The sequence below is a fragment of the Trachypithecus francoisi genome, unplaced genomic scaffold (genome assembly GCF_009764315.1).
Source record: "Trachypithecus francoisi isolate TF-2019V2 unplaced genomic scaffold, Tfra_2.0 Lachesis_group4, whole genome shotgun sequence".
NCBI classification, from domain to species: Eukaryota; Metazoa; Chordata; class Mammalia; order Primates; family Cercopithecidae; genus Trachypithecus; species Trachypithecus francoisi.
This window is the reverse complement of record NW_022681469.1, coordinates 13,524,568-13,543,345: the sequence shown is the minus strand read 5'-3', so window position 1 is coordinate 13,543,345 and position 18,778 is coordinate 13,524,568. Positions and strand designations below refer to the sequence as shown.

The window sequence follows — 18,778 nt, the reverse complement described above, 5'->3', positions numbered from 1 at the left end:
TCTTTGGGAAACCCACATTCAACCTGCCACATTTTGTAATTCCCAATATCCACAGTAGCAGAGGTCAACCCAATTACTACCTACAAAACTTACGGCAAAATAATAATAACAATATAATGCAAGATCATATTTTATATTTTAGGTCCATAATTACCATCATAAAGAAACAAGGAATCAAAAATAAAACACATACTTATAAAGGATATTTGATATGGATAGTGCCTGTGTGAGCTGTAGTCAAACAAATTTTATTGCAATTGTATTTATTGAACAATAATTCATTTTTAAATTTAATTTTAAGAGAAAGTAACATTTACAGTGGTAATTTCTAAAACTGTGAGCCCAGATGTGGTAGCTCATGCCTATAACCCTGGCACTTTGGGAGGCCGAAGTGGGAGGGTCACTTGAGCCCAGGAGTTTGACATTTGCCTAGCAACATGGCAAGACTCTGTCTCTACAATAATAATAATAATAATAATAAAATAATTAAATTGTGACAATTGCTGAAGTCAAAGAGGGCTTAAACTGCCTTTTGTGTACTGCAGAATAAAAGTTCTAGTTGTGGTATAAATATGGATCATAAAGATTACTTCTTAGGTAAACATGAAAAGATTTGATGTAACTACAAAAAAAGTAATATCGAAAAATAAATACCCAAATTGTTTGTCCTCTGTACTATCTATCATTGGCCAGCTTAGTTTTTCATCCTTAAAATTAATTTGTAAAATTTTGTATTGATTATATCTTTCCACCAACAGTAAGAAATTTCTGCCATCTAAGTGCTCCCAAATTTCCGTCAAAACATGGATCGGTAATATGGTAAATAAATGAGCACCCTTATCCAAAACACTAGTGACCAGAAGTGTTCAGACATTCATATTTTAAATTTTTTAGACTTTGGAATATTTGCATATACATAATGAGATGTCTTGAGGATGGGACCCAAGTGTAAACATGAAATTCATTTATATTTTGTGTATACCTTATACATATAGCCTGAAGGCAATTTTATACAATATTTACATAGTTTTTTTAAAAAAACAAAGTTTTGACTGGGTTTTGACTGTGACTTGTCACATGAGGTCAGGTATAGAGTTTTCCACTTGCGGGGTTGTGTCAGCATTCTGGAAGATCCAGAATTTGAAGCAGTGTAGATTTTGTATTTTTGGAATAGAACGCTCAACCTGTACTTTTGTTTTGGGCATCAAATTGAAGAAAGACTAATATGCTTGAATATGTCCAAAGGGAATGAATAATAAAATAAATAGATCTGACTTTTTTTTTAATGTTTGATGAAATTAGAGATGTTTGATCTGGAAAAAAAAAAACATTAAGTGACACCTAGTGTTGATTTTTTTTTATATTTCATTGACTTTTTTAGAGAATGTTAGTGTAACTACTATTCAAGTACTTTACTATATCTTAATAATATGTTGATATTATTATATTATTAAAATGAGGTAAGCTGATTCTCCAAAAAACTGAAGAAGTATGATTTTGGCATTTAGTGATATGCTTAGGAAGACCTTCCATGTGCCACAAATATTCACCAAGTAGCTACATTCTACCTGGATGTTCAAGGGCCATGGAACACAGTGGTGAGCTAACAATGCAACCCAGACAAAAACAAAAATAGAATAACCAAAAGAAAAAATACTTCCTCTCAGAGCTTACCTTTTCATAGTACAAATGAAAATGAACAAAATGAATAAGCAAATCACATAGTATATCTATATTAAAATCTGTTCATTGTTCCTCAATTTTTACTCCAACCTTCTTTCTCATAGTGATGGAGACCTCCTTTCAAGTTTTGAAAACCTATCTGTCAGTTACAGTGTAGATTTTCCAGCTTCAGTGTTACCTATGTGATTCATATGCCTAAATTCTTACCAAGGCATTATAAATGAAATGCATATGTATGTGTAACTTTTGTGTCCATTACCTCACGGGGGTCTCTTGAAAGGTTATGCTTCTGGCACTGGCAGACCAGTGGGTTTAGGCCAAACCCTCTCAAACCATGAGTAATTGGAAGAGCTGGAGAAAGTATAAAATAAAAAGAATCTATTTGAAGACATCAGAGGAGTATCAAGGCCATGATGCTGTATAAAAGAGAACTCCAGAGAGATGAACCTTACATTTGACACCAATATTTACCTCTAAATAATTTGTTATTTACAAACATTAGCTGAGTAGCTGAAGAGCAAACTAAAAGTAGTGGGGAGAGTCTGAGTTCTTAGCAACTTTACAGGGAAAGAAAATAACAATAGATCACGCTCTGTATTCCAAGTTTGTTAGTGTCTATATTTTCTTTGTTTTTGTCACTGTGTACTATATTCCAAGTTTTTTCCTCTGATCTACTTTCTAATTTCCTTATTGTCTTTAAAACCGTGTCTACTTTTCTGTTAGAATACTGCAGTAAATATTTGATTTTCATTAATATGTTTTTCTATTTCTAGATATTCTATTTGGTTCTTTTCTAACCTGTAGTTTGCTTTTTACAGTTTTATGCTCCCTAAAGATATTTTCAGGTTTGACTCTCATTTCTTTAAAAATAACAATTACTATTGATTTACAATTTCTACCAGATGTCTTTGTAGGTGCTGTCTGTGACATGTTTCAGCTGGTACCTATTGGCTGTACCTTCTGTGCTTGGTAATTATTTTATCTTATTTTAATTTTACTTTAGGTTGATCATTTGTCTTTGTTAATTACTCAACAGGCCTCTTGAGGCATAAGATGATGATGACATCCTCCAGAGAAGGAATTTAATTAATTAAATTTGTTTCCTTTACTAGCTAAATCTTATTCCAACTTTTGTCTTTTTGCTCTGTAATTTTCTCAGTGAGTATGTGTATTAGTCAGTTCTCTCATTGCTATATAGAAATACCTTTGACTGAGTAATTTATAAAGAAAAGAGGTTTAATTTCATGGTTCCATAGGTTGTACAGGAAGTAAGATGCTGGCATCTGCTTGGCTTCCAGGGAGGCCTCAGGAAACTTACAATCATGGCAGAAGGCAAAGATGGTACAAGTGTCTTACTTGGCAGGAGCAGAACTAAGAGAAAGTAGAGAGGTGCTACGGTTTTAAACAACCAGATAGCACAACAGTTCAGTCACTCACTACCACGAGTACAGCACGTAGGAGATGGCGCTAACCCATTCATGAGAACTCCACCCCCATCATCCAATTACCTCCATCCAGGCCCAACCTCCAATACTGTAGATTACAACTGGACATATAATTTGGTGGAGAAAGATCCAAACCACATCAATATGTTAACATATTTGACTATGATTGTGATTCTGTCAGCTCTTTGATATATATGTTGAGGTTGTTTGGGTCACCCAGTTATTGGGAATTTAGGCTTCAAATCCCTGCAGGAGTTACCTTATAAATACATTGTCTCAGGCAAGTTATTTTTCTAGCTTAGTAACAACTCGATTTTCTTTGTAATTACCTAAATAGTTTCCTTCGGATTCAGCATTACAGTAAAGGACTTCTTTAGTTTTATGTCTGCCCTGCTTGTCCCATAAATCCATCAAAACTAATTGTCATTTGTGCATAGTACAACTTCAAAGTGGCTTCAATGCTCTTCTTATTCCTCTGGGTTCTGACTTTCTCGTGGATTTTGACCTGGTATTTCCCTTGTATCCTTTAGGGATTTTGAGGAATTAAAATTTATTTTCAATATTTTATGCAGGATTTAATTTTTTTATTTCTTTAAATAAACTATCAAACTTACCTTCCCAAAATATAAGTCCTCTGCTCCTAACTTTATTACTTATTTACTGTAAATGATTTTAGTTCTATGCTTTAAGTTCTTTATTCTATCTTTTTGAATTGCTCTTTTATAACCTGGGGATGTTGGTTGCTTTTGTTTTTTGAATGAATACTTTTCCTTCAAAGTACCACTTAAGTAGCATTTCCTAATTTTAAAAACTTCAGAACATTTTCTACTTAATCCATGGATTGTATTTTTGTATTTCAAACACATTTTTCCTACCAGTCTAATTATTTGTTTCTAACTAATTTCACTGTGGAAAAAAAATAGTAAGTTCTATAGGCAACTAATATTTTTAATGAGTTGCGGCTTATGTCATGACCTATAAAAATGTCAATTTTTAGAAATAGAACAGTCCACTGTTGTGTGCAAAGTTCTCTCTCTGGCTCTCTCTACATGAGATACATATGTTAGCATAGTTTGTTAATTGTGGTTTTCCAATCTGCTACATATTTTCTATCTGCTTAGACTATCACTTTTGAGAAAGACATGTTAAAATCATCCATTATTATTTCTTATACATTTTTCTATGTTTCTGTCAACACTTCTTTTAATGTTAGGAGACCATATTTTCGGGTGTATATACATTCGCAGTGATAATATCTTCTACTAGTTTATTTCTTTAATTATCATGTAGTGATTATCTTAGCCCTTATTCTTACACCTCATGCTGCTTGATGCCTACTTTTCTTAATATCTCCATGTAGAGTCCTTCTGTCTTATTTTCTTTTAAATATATTTAGTTTATGGGACATGTAGCTGGATTTTTAATGCAATTTATATCTTAGGGTTTGAGTAGATTATTAGCAATTATTACTCCTTATTACAAATATTTCAATTAACTTTTATTTTGACTTTTTCCCTTTTCTGCAGCCGCTTTTCAATGCATCTTTTTTGTTATTAATGTCTTTCTTCCTTTATTCTTTCTTTTTACATTAGAAGTATAATTTAAATTTAAAGTTTCATTAAATCAACATATGACTTTTTTTTTAATTTTAGCAAAGTTTGCTGTCTTTAACTTTTTCTCTTTTATTCTTGAGTAGAACTTGCAATTAATGTGTTTTGTTGCCCCTTGTATTCCATCACTTACATCACCTATATTATTTGTGCTAAAGTTTAATTCTTAATTTTTAAGCATAAAAATATAAGTATTATTTTTAATAGCCTATAGTTAATTAGATTCAACAGTATGTTTTGCTAATTCTCCTGGGTTTAATTTTTTCCTCAGTAAGTGTGTTCTTTCCCAACAATTCTTTCTCAGAAAGTGTTTAGGTGGTAAAATGTTTTAACACATTTAAATAGTAATGTTGTTATTATATTCCAGTGTTATTCATTGAACAATATTATATTTGGCTATTTCAGTCCAGATTGACAAATATTTTCCCTCAGCACTTTTGAGGCACAACATCATCTTCTTGCATCTATTTTTGCTGCTAAATACATCATTAGCTTCATTATCACTCGCTTGTAAGATAGCTGTCCTCCTGCATAACTGTTAGATATTTGTTTCCTTAATTTTCCCCAATATGTTATTATAAACAATTTCAAATTCATGGGAAAGTTGACAAAATGTGAGCCAGTGAATGCGTGTATCACTACCACATATTATGCTATATCTGCTTTATCTCTCTCTCCCTCACACACACACACACACACACACACACATGCGCACACACATGTATTCCAATATCTGTCTTCTTTGGATGACTTGCAAACTTAATCTTAGATTTGATTTAATTAAAAAGTATTGTTATTCATGGCCGGCACAGTGACTCATGCCTGTAATCCCAGCACTTTGGGAGGCTGAGGCAGGCAGATCATGTGGTCAAGAGATGGAGACCATCCTGGCCAACATGGTGAAAACCAATCTCTGCTAAAAATACAAAACAATTAGCTGGGCGTGGCACATACCTGTAGTCCCAGCTACTCGGGAGGCTCACACAGGAGAATCGCTTGAACCTGAGAGGCGGAGGTTGCAGTGAGCCAAGATCACGCCACTGCACTCCACCCTGGTGACACAGCAAGAGTCCATCTCAAAAAAAAAAAAAAAAAATCGCTATTCATAATTATATTCATAATTAACAGTCTTTTTAAAGTATGATAGAAATGTAATGAACTATGTATTTTAAGTGTAGAATTTCATAAGTTATGGCTAAATTCATAATCCCAATCAAGATAATGAATGTAATCATCAAAAAAAGGCATCCTTGTCTCTGCACAACACACCCCTCAACCCTCCTTCACCAAGCAAACAGTTTTCTGTTTTCTTACACTACCATTTCCAACGTGTTAGCTTACATTTCCAAAAATTTTATTTTATGATTTATACAGTATGTCTTCTTTCCATCTGGCTTTTTTCACTGAGTATAACTTTTGTTAGATTAGCTTATATTGCAGTGTGTATCAATAGTTCATTATGTTTTTATTGCTGAGTAATATTTCATTATATGAATACACTACAGTTTGCTTATCCATTCATATGTTCATGGGTGTTTGGGTGCTTTCCAGTTGTTAGCTATTGCAAATAAAGGTGCTCTGAGTGGTTTTTGTGCTAGCCTTTGCATGAACATATGCTTTCCTTCTTTTGGGTGAATATGTAGTAATGCAATGATTATATTACCTGGTGGTGCATATTTAAATTTTCAAGGAACTGTCAAATTGTTTTCAAAACTATTTGTAGAAATTGTAATGCAAGAGAATTCCATGTGTACATATTGTTCCCATTTCTTGTATTTTTAATGTTGATCATTCAAATATATGTGTCCTGGCACCACTGATTTGTATTAACGACTACAGATGTTGAGTAATCTTTCATGTGCTTAGTTGTCTGTAAAACTTCCATGGTTAATTGCCAAATAAAATTTTTGCTCATTTTTAATTGGATTGTTCCCTTACTATTGAATTTTGAGAATGTGTATTCTGGATTCAACTTCTCTATTAGATGTACGAGCTACAAACATTTTCTTCCAGTCTGGGATAAAAGGTATAGTATATCTACACAGCACACCCCACTGAGGGGCTCAAGTGTTCTTTTTTCCAATGATAAAAGTAAAATAGTTACTTAAGTTTGTTCACTCATTTTCTTGGGAAACAAAAGACTGAGGCTTATGCTCTGTTCAGATTCAATTTTGAAATTTTGTAATTCTATGGAACACAATATTTATACTAAAATTTAATATATTTATATGTTTTTTAATGTAAGGGGTTTTTACAAGTCATATAAGAAAAATAAGAGATCCTCATCTTTCCAGTGTTACACACAAAAATAGGACAGAAAATACTTTCAGTATCTGCAATTAAACACATCAACATGAATGGGATAATCTAACAGAGGCCATTATTTTGATACTTAATATTTGACTGAGACAATTTAGTTATTAAAATCTTTTTTACTTACTTGTAATGGTGTAAAAGCACATTAGAGCTATGTTAAGATTGTAATGTCAGGGATATAAAGACAAGAAAAATGAAAAATCTACATTTCTTCCAGCAATGTTATCATAGCCATTTACTATTAAGTTTTAAAATATATATTTTTATCAAATAATCAATCTTACTGAAAGTAAATTAATCACTAATTGAAATAAGTGAGTATTATGTCTTATACAGAAGTTGATCCAGTTATTATTATAAGAATCCTTTCTGTTTGTTGAAATATTCCATCTTAATATTTAATTGAGGGTACAAAGCTTTACAATTGCCCTTTCTGCATCATACAAGGTATTCAAAATGATTGAGGACAGGTTGATCCAATGGGTAGGAATATTGCCTCTGACCTTGAGTAATTGCTTAAATCCAAATGGTAAACTTGTTGTGGTTGCTAATAATAAGGTCTGCCTTAGTCTTCCTCTATACTCTGTCATTTTTATAGTCTGAGTGGACAATATTTTTTCAAGCCCTTCACTAATCCACAGAATTCCTGAATTCTGCTCACTGTTTAGACCTAAAGATATTTTCTCTGTTCTTTCCTCTTGACTGATGTCCTTCTATTTTACATTCATTAAGATTGTTCTCCATACAATGGGCTTGCAATTTTCTTAAGAGAAAACTCATTACCTGCTTAACAGTTACTTTTAAAACTGGAGGGTTAATACAAGTATTGAATACCAATTTGTCCTTTTTTTTTGTAGGAATCATGCTATTGAGGAAATCAAAGACTCTCCCTTGTCCGAGTCTAAAATTAAAAGATATTTAACGCCTATACGGTCTCATTGTATTTCTCTTACTGCATCTCCAACAATTGTTTTCATATTGATATCAATATTAATTTATTCACTGATACTGAAAATATTGTGCTTTCCTGTTCTTCCCCATCCCACTTCTTTTACTTGGCATTATTTAATACTTACGTTCACTCTCACTAGTCTTTCATCTCCATTTCCTTTTCTCTTAAATTTGATGTTTATATTTGTTTACACATTTAAAGTACCTATTTAAAATTCTCAGTAATATAATAACATTTTGATTTCTTGCTCCCTTCTGAATATATTGAATCTTTATTATCTAAAAATCAATAAAAATCCAGATCTTACCCTTGACCCCTTCTTTTTAACCCATTTGTTATTTAATACTCTAAATATTTCTAAGATATTAAAACAAAATTCATTGACTATTTACTTATATCTGAAAACCACAATCTGTTGTGTTTTCTTCCAATTGATTCCAACAGCTGAAAACCACTATCTGCCTTATTATAATGATGTAGATATTTTTCTTTGAAAAGTCAAGCAGTGGGCTGGCATTACAGCTTTTCCTATGTGGGGTCACAACCCCCATGACACTCAGGGAAGAACACATTGGCAATGTCAAACATGTCCTCTTTCATTGCACATCATCAGTAGTTTCATAACATGACACATTTCTGTTCTTCTTATATTCATATATTAGTTTCTTGAAGATATTTGTTGGTTTTGTTTTTCTCAGTGTTTCTAATTCTATTATTTTCATTGTTGAAAGAAGAAACATATGCCCTCTTCAATAGATTCCTTCAATATTCCAGCACCTGAAAGACTTCATCTCTTGAATAGAATCTACTCCATTTTTCTACTGACATTTTCCTTACTGCTCTGGAATTTCTTGTTTACATTTGTCCTGATTATTACTAGGCTATCTAGAAAGTTATTATTTTAAAATTTCTTTGCTTTGAACTCCTTACTTAAGTCTGAAGCAGGATAGTTCCTTGACCCCTTCATGAGTCCTGTGAAGGGGTTGGCTTGTTTACTCAGCCCACAGCTCTCAACCAGTCATGGGAGTGAGATCAAGCAAGTGAGTGTCTAGGAGTGGCCAGCAACCCCAAGAGCCCCAGAGGGTGTGTGTTACTTGCTGCTTTTTTAGTTTTACCATCCATGGATGGCTGAAGTGTTAGCCCAGTGGAAGGTCAGTGTGACAGCCTCCTTCACCTACATTTGGGACCTTGTCTGGCTTCCAGGAGGAATCAGGTCACAGGAACAAATTGAAGGTGGTAAATGTGTAGGATTTTTATTGCCAATGAAAGTGGCTGTCAATGGGATGGGGAGCTGGAAATGGCTGTCAATGGGATGGGGAGCTGGAAAGTGGATGGAATGGGAAGGTAGTCTTTCCCTGGAGTTTGGTCATTTCCAGCTGAAGTCTTCTCTAAGGTTCCACAGTCAAGCCATCCCTCTGAAATCAAGCTGCTGCTTCTCTTCCCTCCTTCTCTGCCACTCTGCTGCTAGTGGAGCCTGGGGTTTTTGTGGGTTCAGGATGCAGGGCAGGGCAGGCCAGGGTGGTTTTGGAAAAGGCAACATGCGAGCAAGAAAACAGGAATGCATGTTCTCACTTTGGGCCATGGGTCCAGGCTTGAGGGTGGAGCCCTTACCAGGGACCCTGCCCTTTTCTACCCAGTATTTCCCTGCCTCCTGTCTGTATCAAATCCATCATTTTTAAAACTCCCACACCTACATCTTGTGACTGTTAATTTTGTTTTGTGTAAACAGATCCTCACATAACCTTCTCCAAAATGGTATGTGAGAGATACATTTTCTGATTTCTTATGTTTCTCAAAACTGCTTTATTTTGCTATTTCTTTTTTTTTTTTTTTTTTTTTTGAGGCGGAGTCTCGCTCTGTCACCCAGACTGGAGTGCAGTGGCCAGATCTCAGCTCACTGCAAGCTCCGCCTCCCGGGTTTACGCCATTCTCCTGCCTCAGCCTCCCGAGTAGCTGGGACTACAGGTGCCCGCCACCTCGCCCGGCTAGTTTTTTGTATTTTTTAGTAGAGACGGGGTTTCACCATGTTAGCCAGGATGGTCTTGATCTCCTGACCTCATGATCCGCCCGTCTCGGCCTCCCAAAGTGCTGGGATTACAAGCTTGAGCCACCGTGCCCGGCCTATTTTGCTATTTCTATTGATTGATTTCTTGGCTGGACATATGATTCTAAGTTCAAAATATTACTGCCTCAGAACTTTGAAGTAATTGTTACCTTTTTTTAGTAACAAAGTTGCAGATTTTAAAAAATCTGCTGCATTTATGACATCTATTGATTAATATTTTTTCTTAGTATTCTCTGGATGCTTTTGGAATGTTATTTTTATACATGGTGTGCTGAAATTCCTCAACTGTGTCAGTGATGCACCTTTGAATTATTATTTGTACATTGAGCTCAGCAATCAGTGGGCCCTGTTATATCTACAGCCAGGTCACTAATCTTCAGCCTTGGAAAGTTGTTTCAGATTATTTATTTGGTAGTATCGTTTTTTTTTTTTTTTCTTAATGTTCCCCTTTTGAAATTCCTGTTGATTAGATATTGAGCAATCTGGACCTACTATTTACCGATTCATTTTATTTTATAGGTTTTCTCTTTTTTGTATTTTCAGGTGTATGTTCCAGAAGAACACCTCAAATTTTCTTTTAATCTTCCTATAGATTTTCATTTTTAATTTGTTAACATAGTTTTACTTTCTAAAGTTTTACTTTTTCTGAGGGCTATTTTTTTTTATTCAGTCCTGTTCATGACTCTTGTTTTATAAGAGGCATCATCTAGAAGTCTTCTGAAGACATTATGTGTTTTAAGATTGTTTTCTGTCTGTGAATTATCTCTGTTTTTTCTTGGGGCCACATTTTTGTGTAATTGACTGTTTTTCTCCTTTCATGCTAATTTGCTTTATATGTCTAGTAATCTGTGGTTTTCCATTCAAATGAAGAAATAAAGGATTAGATTACTTGAGTTGTTTGTCACATATCTCTTAAGTTGTTGGGTGTTAAGGCTAGAATTTTCCATTAACATTTTTTTCTTGAATAAGGACATTCAATAGGGTAGCACAGAAGCGCAGCTTGTTAATTGACAAACTCTCTTTCATACTCAAATGGTGGAGAACTGTCCTTAAAATGGAAGGCCCCACAGTTTCAGAATTAGAAGCACTTTACTTTGGAATAATAACACACATTCAAGCAAGGTTTATTCTATCTAGAATGTTCTTTATAATTGTTTTGAGATGGACTGACAATTCAATCAAGTTCCTGTCCGCCACCCTCGTAACTTTCTCTTTACGATCATGGAAAATGATGTCTCTTTGTATTTTGTCACATTTTCAGTCCTATTATTATCTGTGCTCATTCCAAGTAGAAAAATTTTCTGAGTTTAAGCTATCCCATTCAGGCTATCCTATTTTTGCATCTGTCATCTGCTGTATTAGAATTTGAGAAATATATTCTATTTTCATTTTATCAATATGATTTCATCTTTTACTTCTACAAAATTTATAGAATTTCCCCCAATATGTGTGCCCTCCACCCACTTTTTTTTTTTACAGTTATGGGTTTATCCCCATTTAATCATTGATTATTTCTATAGTCTTGAAGGTAAAATCTAGACTAACACATTTGTGTAATCTGCCGTATTTCTATGTAAGTATAAAGTATATATTATTCCTAATTATGAATTGGTATGAACAAGAACTTGAAAGTTGTTTATCAAAATAATTAAAACTGTAAATGTGGAACTTGCAATTTTATTTTGTCAATTTATACTAGATGTTAAAATTTTATTCATATATAGGGTTACATAGATGTTCAATGGAGGGTTATTATAAAAGTTACATCAGTAAAAAAGATTTAACAAAGGGAGAGTATGTCATTAAAATATGGCACATATAATTTTAAGCTACAGAACTTATTTTTATAGTTGTACTCAATATTCAAGCAGTAATTTTCGATTCTTTCTACTTTATCATAAATATTATTTTTATAATGTTATTTGATTACATTTACATTTCTTATTCATTTGGCTTATATTTAAATTGTAATTATTAACATAAGAATTTAAGAGAGTGTAACAGAACAAATAAAATACAAGTATGGCTGGCCATAATAAATTTAAATATGCAAAGTTCATCTTATAGAGGCAGAGAGGATAGATACTAGCAGGAATGTGAGATACACTGATTTATAAAATGATGATCAAAGTTTGGTTCAACAATAAATAGAAGGTTAGACAAAAAAGGATAACTTTTTGCATGAAATGAAACTTAAGCAGGAATCTACCATGTGATTAACATTCAAAAATGTACTATTGTATATATAATTTAACCTGATATAAGTCTTAGAATAATTGCTTTAAAAGTAATGCACTAAAATCAAAGAAAAAAGAAACAAAACAAACAAAAAACACTATGCTTCTAAAGAGCTCTTACATTGACCCTATTATTTTGGGCAATAGTTTACAGTTCATCAAAGGAATGTCTTCAATACAATACCATGATGCCCTATTTTGCTTTTGGAGAAACTGTATCTCTTTGAGTGGAGTCTCACACATTCTGCTATTTTTCTCAAAATCAAACACTGTGTCAAGGATTTCCATGCTTGGAAGAGTTTTCTAGCTCAGCACAATGCTCTGCCAGACCCTGACTTCTCTCATGATTTTGTAAACTCAGTTTCTAAATCCAGAGCCACAAGCCTAGATTTTTCCATTCTCTGTGGATGAGTTTTCGTGTGATACACTTAGATTTCTTTTTCTTGCTGATGGGCCTTAAATTGAAAGCACTCTAGTCTCCTCTACTTTCTTTAGTATGTCACAAATGAGAAGTAGAAGACTACACCTCTTGGATTCTTCAAGTCTCCAGTTTTCTTGTAAACCTTGATTCAGTACTTCTCCGGAGCTCAGTAAGAGGAAAACTTTCAATGTGTTGCCATTTCAGGATTTTGAGGTGAATTCCATATAGATTTTAATTGAGCCAAAATGTGAACAAGATGAAGAAATAAAAATTGTGTTTTCAGATATTCACTGCTTGTGGGAATTTTATTTATTATATAATATATGATTTCTGTGTTTGTCAGTTTGGGCTGTTATAAGAATGTATTACACACCAGGTGGCTTACAAATGGCAGAAATTTTTCTAACAGTTTTAGAGGCTGGAAGTCCGGGATCAGGAATCAGTATGATCAGGTTTTAGTGAGATCCCGCGTTCAGTTTACAAACTGTCAACTTTTGCTTGTATCCTCATATGGCAGAATGAGAGCAAGCTAGCTCTCTGGCCTCTTCATTTAAGGGCACCAATCCTATTTGTGACCTAATCTGCTCCCAAAGGCCCCACCTTCAAACACCATCCCATTGGGGATGATATTTCAACATTTAAATTTGTAGGGGACACATATATTCAGTCACTAACAAGATATTATTTATTACATGGGATATATCTCGTGTCTGATGTATGATATATATATTATATATGATATATATAATGTGATTTTCCCATCCAACTTTTTATTGGAATAATTACATATATAAGCAAGATGAAATATTAGCCAAGAAAGAAAGAAATGGGACCCAGATAAAGTAAATCCAATAGAAACAACTTATAAAGCTGTGTATAAAAAATACTAAAAGAATATCTAATAAAATAAAAATCATTATTAATTTTTCACAAAGTTGCTACACAAGGACAACGTAAAACAATGAGTTGAATTTCTACATACCATCCAGTTAATAATAAAAATTGTAAAAGTCTATAATAATCACAGTAATAGTTATAGCAAATATCTAGAAATGGTCCTCATAATTTTTATGTCTTCATAAAAAATTATGAAACAAATTGAGATAATTTAAAGAACTAAGAAAATGTACAAAATATGTTACAATCATAGATTTGAAGACAGTAATTTAAAGATGGAAATTCTCCTTAAACTTCTTCTTAAATTAAATACAAATTCAATCAAAATTGTCCCAACAATGTATTTCTACATATTTTGGTATTTATAGAAATTAGTAATTGTATTCTATATTTTAAGTGGATATGCAAGTGGCTAACAACAGCCAAGCAGTCTTTTAGGTGGGAAGCCTTGCTCTACTCATAATGAAGCTATACTAAGACAATGTGGAAATAGTACAAGTACATAAAAAGGAGCCTCCAGGCAGAGTCTAATATATATAAACACTTGATTTATACATAAACATAGCCCAGAATAACTGTAGACAAAGGTTTGAGGGAAAAACAGAACTTGAACCATATGTCGAACCTACACAAAATTTCATGTCAATTTCATGTCAGTATATCTAACTGTGGAAATTGAAATAATAGATAATCTAGAAGATTATGTAGGAGTTAACCTCATTATCCTGGGTTAGGCAAAATTCCTTAAGGTGTTTTTAACCTAATGTTTCTCAGTTATTTCACTAGAAACTCTGTGTGTGTGTGTGTGTGTGTGTGTGTGTGTGTGCGCGCGCGCGTGAGTTTAACACATTAATATATTGGAAAAATATCTTTTTTCTGAGACCCTTTGGGAAAAGCTACCTTCGGTTCTGTTGTCTTATCAAATTAGCGCAGGACAATCACCAGAATTAAAGGACCGTGATTATCAGGTGAAAAGCTTTACAAGAACAGTTCAGGGTATAAAGTCTGACCCCAATCTGATAAAAACATCAAAGCAGGAAGTTGCCAAGAAGATCATAAGATAATGTATTTTGGCTGTCCCTCAAGATTGATTTCTGGTGTAACAAGGTTAGCTGCAGTCAAGCATATACGGAGCAACTTATGTCATCAAGAAACATTAACCCCGGAATTGCATAAAATTTCGTTTAGCTTTTCTGTAAGATGTTAGTAGTAGAAAAACAGTGATTAAAAAGTATATTTGCGGCGGCGGCTGGGAGCGGGCCCGGAGAGGCTGAGGGGTTCGGAGAGTCAGAGGGAGGGAGACTCTTGCCTCTCGGGAGCCAGAGGGATGCCCTGGCCTCCGCGGAGACCACAGAGGAGGAAGAAAGATCAACTATAGAGCTGCGCCAAAGAAAAAAGCCGAAGTCTTCAGAAAATAAGGAATCTGCTAAAGAAGAGAAAAATCACTGACATTGCAATTCCTGAAAGAGCTCCAAAACGAGCTTGAACAGGGAATCATGTTTCAGGGTGACAGTGCCATTTATTAGACCTATCGTAAAGATAGGTTAAAGGCACCTTCATTTGAAAGAGGTGTTTATGAACTGGCACACAACAACCAAACTGTATCTCTGAAGATTCTAAATGCAGTGCAGCAAATGTCTCTATATCTGGAACTTATTGCCAGTGTTTTATGTCAAACCACTAGTAGCAACGAGATTATTGAGCCAGTGTATTTCTATATTGGCGCTGTTTTTGGATTGCAAAGAATATATGTTACTGCATTATTTGTTACAAGTTGGCTTATGAGTGGAACATGGCTAGCAGGAGTGCTTACTGTTGCATGCCTCATCATAAGAGGGTAGTAGATACAACAAGAATGGAATACTCCATTCCTTGAAGAGAAAACTGGGCACTACCATATTTTGCATGCCAAGTTGTGCCCCTACAGGCTATTTGAAAAAGCAACTGAAATACTTATGGAGAGAGGTTTTGCTACTTGTTGGTAAGTGCTTCAACTTACATATTTACGATGATGTGGGGTATGGCCGCTATCTCCTGTTTCTTCAAGCAGTCTCTCTATTCTTGCTCGATATCTTGCCGCTGGAGCAAAGTGACAAGGTTTATGAAGTTTATAAAATCTACATATTTCTCTCTTTCTGGAATTTTTACTGCAGTTTGGGAATCCAGCTGTGTTGGTATTTCCTTTGTTAAGTTTACTAGCAGCCTTAATGCTTGCTAAGTGCCTTCAGCTGAATGTGAAGAAAGAAACTTTTGTAGCTAAAACAATGAAGGTGATTAATTTTTACTTGGTGTGCACTCTGACAGTGACATTGAATATTATAATGAAGATGTTTGTCCAGCACAAAGAAAATGGGCACATGCTCAAATTCCTTGAAGTGAAATTTGAGCTAAATATGACTAAGAATTTTACAGTGATTTGGCTCCTCTGTCAAGAATCCCTGCAGGCACCTTCTCAAGACAATTTTTTTTTAATTTTTATTTTTTGCAATTGACACTCTTCTTTATTACCTTTCTATATCCCATGTTAATTATTTGTTTTCTTTCTATACTGCAAGTTATTTTTAGGAGAATTGATACTAAGTTCCTGACAGAAGCTGTTATTCTTGATGATGGATGAATTGGAGGAAGGCCAGAAATAATTTATCATCTAATTCATACTATTTTATTGGGTTCTCTTGTGATGGTTATAGAAGGCTTGAAGTACATCTGGATTCCTTATGTGTGCGTGTTAGCAGCATTTGGCATATGTTTTCCTTAACTTTGTATGATGCTTTTCAAGTGGCTTCAATTAAGAACCATACACCCAATATTGTTGGTGGTTTGCAAAGAAGGTGACACGCTAACCTACTCAAAATATGGGTGATTTTGTCATGAGGTCAAAATTAACTTTCTCCATATGTGAATTATTTCACTAGAGTTTACTGGATCAGATCCTACTTTGTATATAAAATCAACCCTGTGATATCCTTCCAATTTTGAAAAATAACAGAGCCTTCATTTCAAAGACTACCCGAAGTAAAATGCAGTTTTCTTCCACCTACTCAGTGCCTTTTGCAGATTGGAGTATGGACATTTGAAATTTTGCTGCTTCTTTCCCCCTCCTGCTCTTAATTGGATCCAGAGTTCTGTGGGAAATAGAAGATCAAACAGTACTGTCCTTTGATAAAATGTGATATCTACCATTCTGCAATATTCCAAGCAGGTGTCTTCCTTCCTACTGAGAGGTGAAGCCAGCTGGACTTCCTGGGTCGAGTGGGAACTTGGAGAACTTTTCTGCATAGCTAGAGGATTGTAAACACACCAATCAGTGCTCTGTAAAAATGCACCAATCAGCACTCTGTGTCTAGCAAAAGGATTGTAAATACACCAATCAGCACTCTGTAAAATGGACCAATCAGCAGGACATGGGCAGGGACAAATAAGGGAATAAAAGCTGGCCACCCCAGCCAGTAGCAGCAACCTGCTGGGGTCCCCTTCCACACTGTGTAAGGTTTGTTCTTTCGCTCTTCACAATAAATCTTGCTGCTGCTAACTCTTTGGGTCCATGCCACCTTTACGAGCTATAACACTGACCACGAAGGTCCGCAGCTTCATTCTTGAAGTCAGCGACACCAAGAACCCACCAGAAGGAACAAACTCTGGACACACTACTACATGGTCTTGCATGCTTTTACTGATTGCAATATTTTCCCTGTAAAATCTTCATTCCTTTATAATATTGATCTTTAATTTGAATATGTTCAAGGTCAGAACATGTTTCTCAAACATAACATTTAACAAATATGTAATGTGACATAGTTGTTTACTAGAAGGAATTATTTCTACCTTTAAACAAATTTCTCAAAGTGTTTCATGATTTGTAACAGCTGAAGTTTTATAATAAAAAGCTAAATGTTAGCTGAAAATATGTGGGATTAAAATTAAAATGGAAATTATATAAAGGTAAGTGATTTTTAAGGATATACATAAAGATATATCCAGAATTTTCATGATAATGTTCTCATCATCTGCTGCTTATATAAGTGAACACTTCCTTCGTAATACAAAGTGCACAATATTATTGTATTTTATTTTTTATGACTATAAGTGATTTAGTTTTTCACTTATGCCTATTAATTTGATACCAATTTGATCACGATAAAACAATAACTGTTACCTGTAATATATTTTTAAATGGACATTTAAAAGAATGCTGTTCAGGTTTTTAGAAAAATATTGATATTGGGTATACAATTTATTCATGTTTTCTACTGAAGTATTAAGTAAAACATTAAATCTTTATCAGAATAAAAATATGTGCCCTAAAATGAGCAACAATTTCTGGAGATATATGCAGATGTTGTTAAACATACCTCTGTATACAGATGTATTTATTATAAAACACGAGTGATGTTTTTTATGAAACTGATACAGTCTTCGACATTAAGAAAAAATGACGATTATAATAAAATTTACAACATGGTTTCACAGTTTAAATTCTACGTTCCTTTAAGTTAAATATTTTTAATCATCTATTAAGAGAAACTTTAAAATAATTAATTTGGCCTTATTAAGAGATTCAGGATAGATGCAGCCTATGGATGTATCATTTTAATAAACTGAGATACGTATTTAGTTTTTCCTTGTGCTCCTGCTCAGTGAACAGATTTTCAAAATTTTCACCTGTTAGAGTGCTGCACAAATTGCATTTTCAGTACTTTATTACCTTAGAAGGGAGCATTACTTTATTGTCTTTATTTTCTGTTACATATATATTATAAAAGCACACGCATTCTTAGACTAACTCTAGGATGCTTTGCTCATTTGGAACTTAAGAATTGTTTGGGCTGGGCACGGTGGCTCACACCTATAATCCCAGCACTTGGGGAGACCAAGGCGGGCAGATCACAACGTCAGAGTTCGAGACCAGCATGGCCAACATGGCGAGCCCCCGTCTCTACTAAAAATACAAAAATTAACCGGAGCTGGTGGCGGGTGCCTGTAGTCCCAGCTACTCGTGAGGCTGAGGCAGGAGAATCGCTTGTGCACGTGAGGTGAAGGTTGCAGTGGGCTAAGATCACGCCGTTGCATTCCAACCTGGGTGACAGCGATATTCCATCTAAAAAAAAAAAAGGGAGAATTGTTTGATGATGATGTCATGTATCTGACAGAT

The 18,778-nt window shown here is 34.3% G+C and overlaps 1 pseudogene; it reads left to right on the top strand.

Moving 5' to 3' along the window:
* LOC117073400 overlaps positions 1 to 16,489 on the top strand; it is a 194,822-nt pseudogene extending 178,333 nt beyond the window's left edge.
* The last annotated feature ends 2,289 nt before the right edge of the window (positions 16,490 to 18,778 follow it).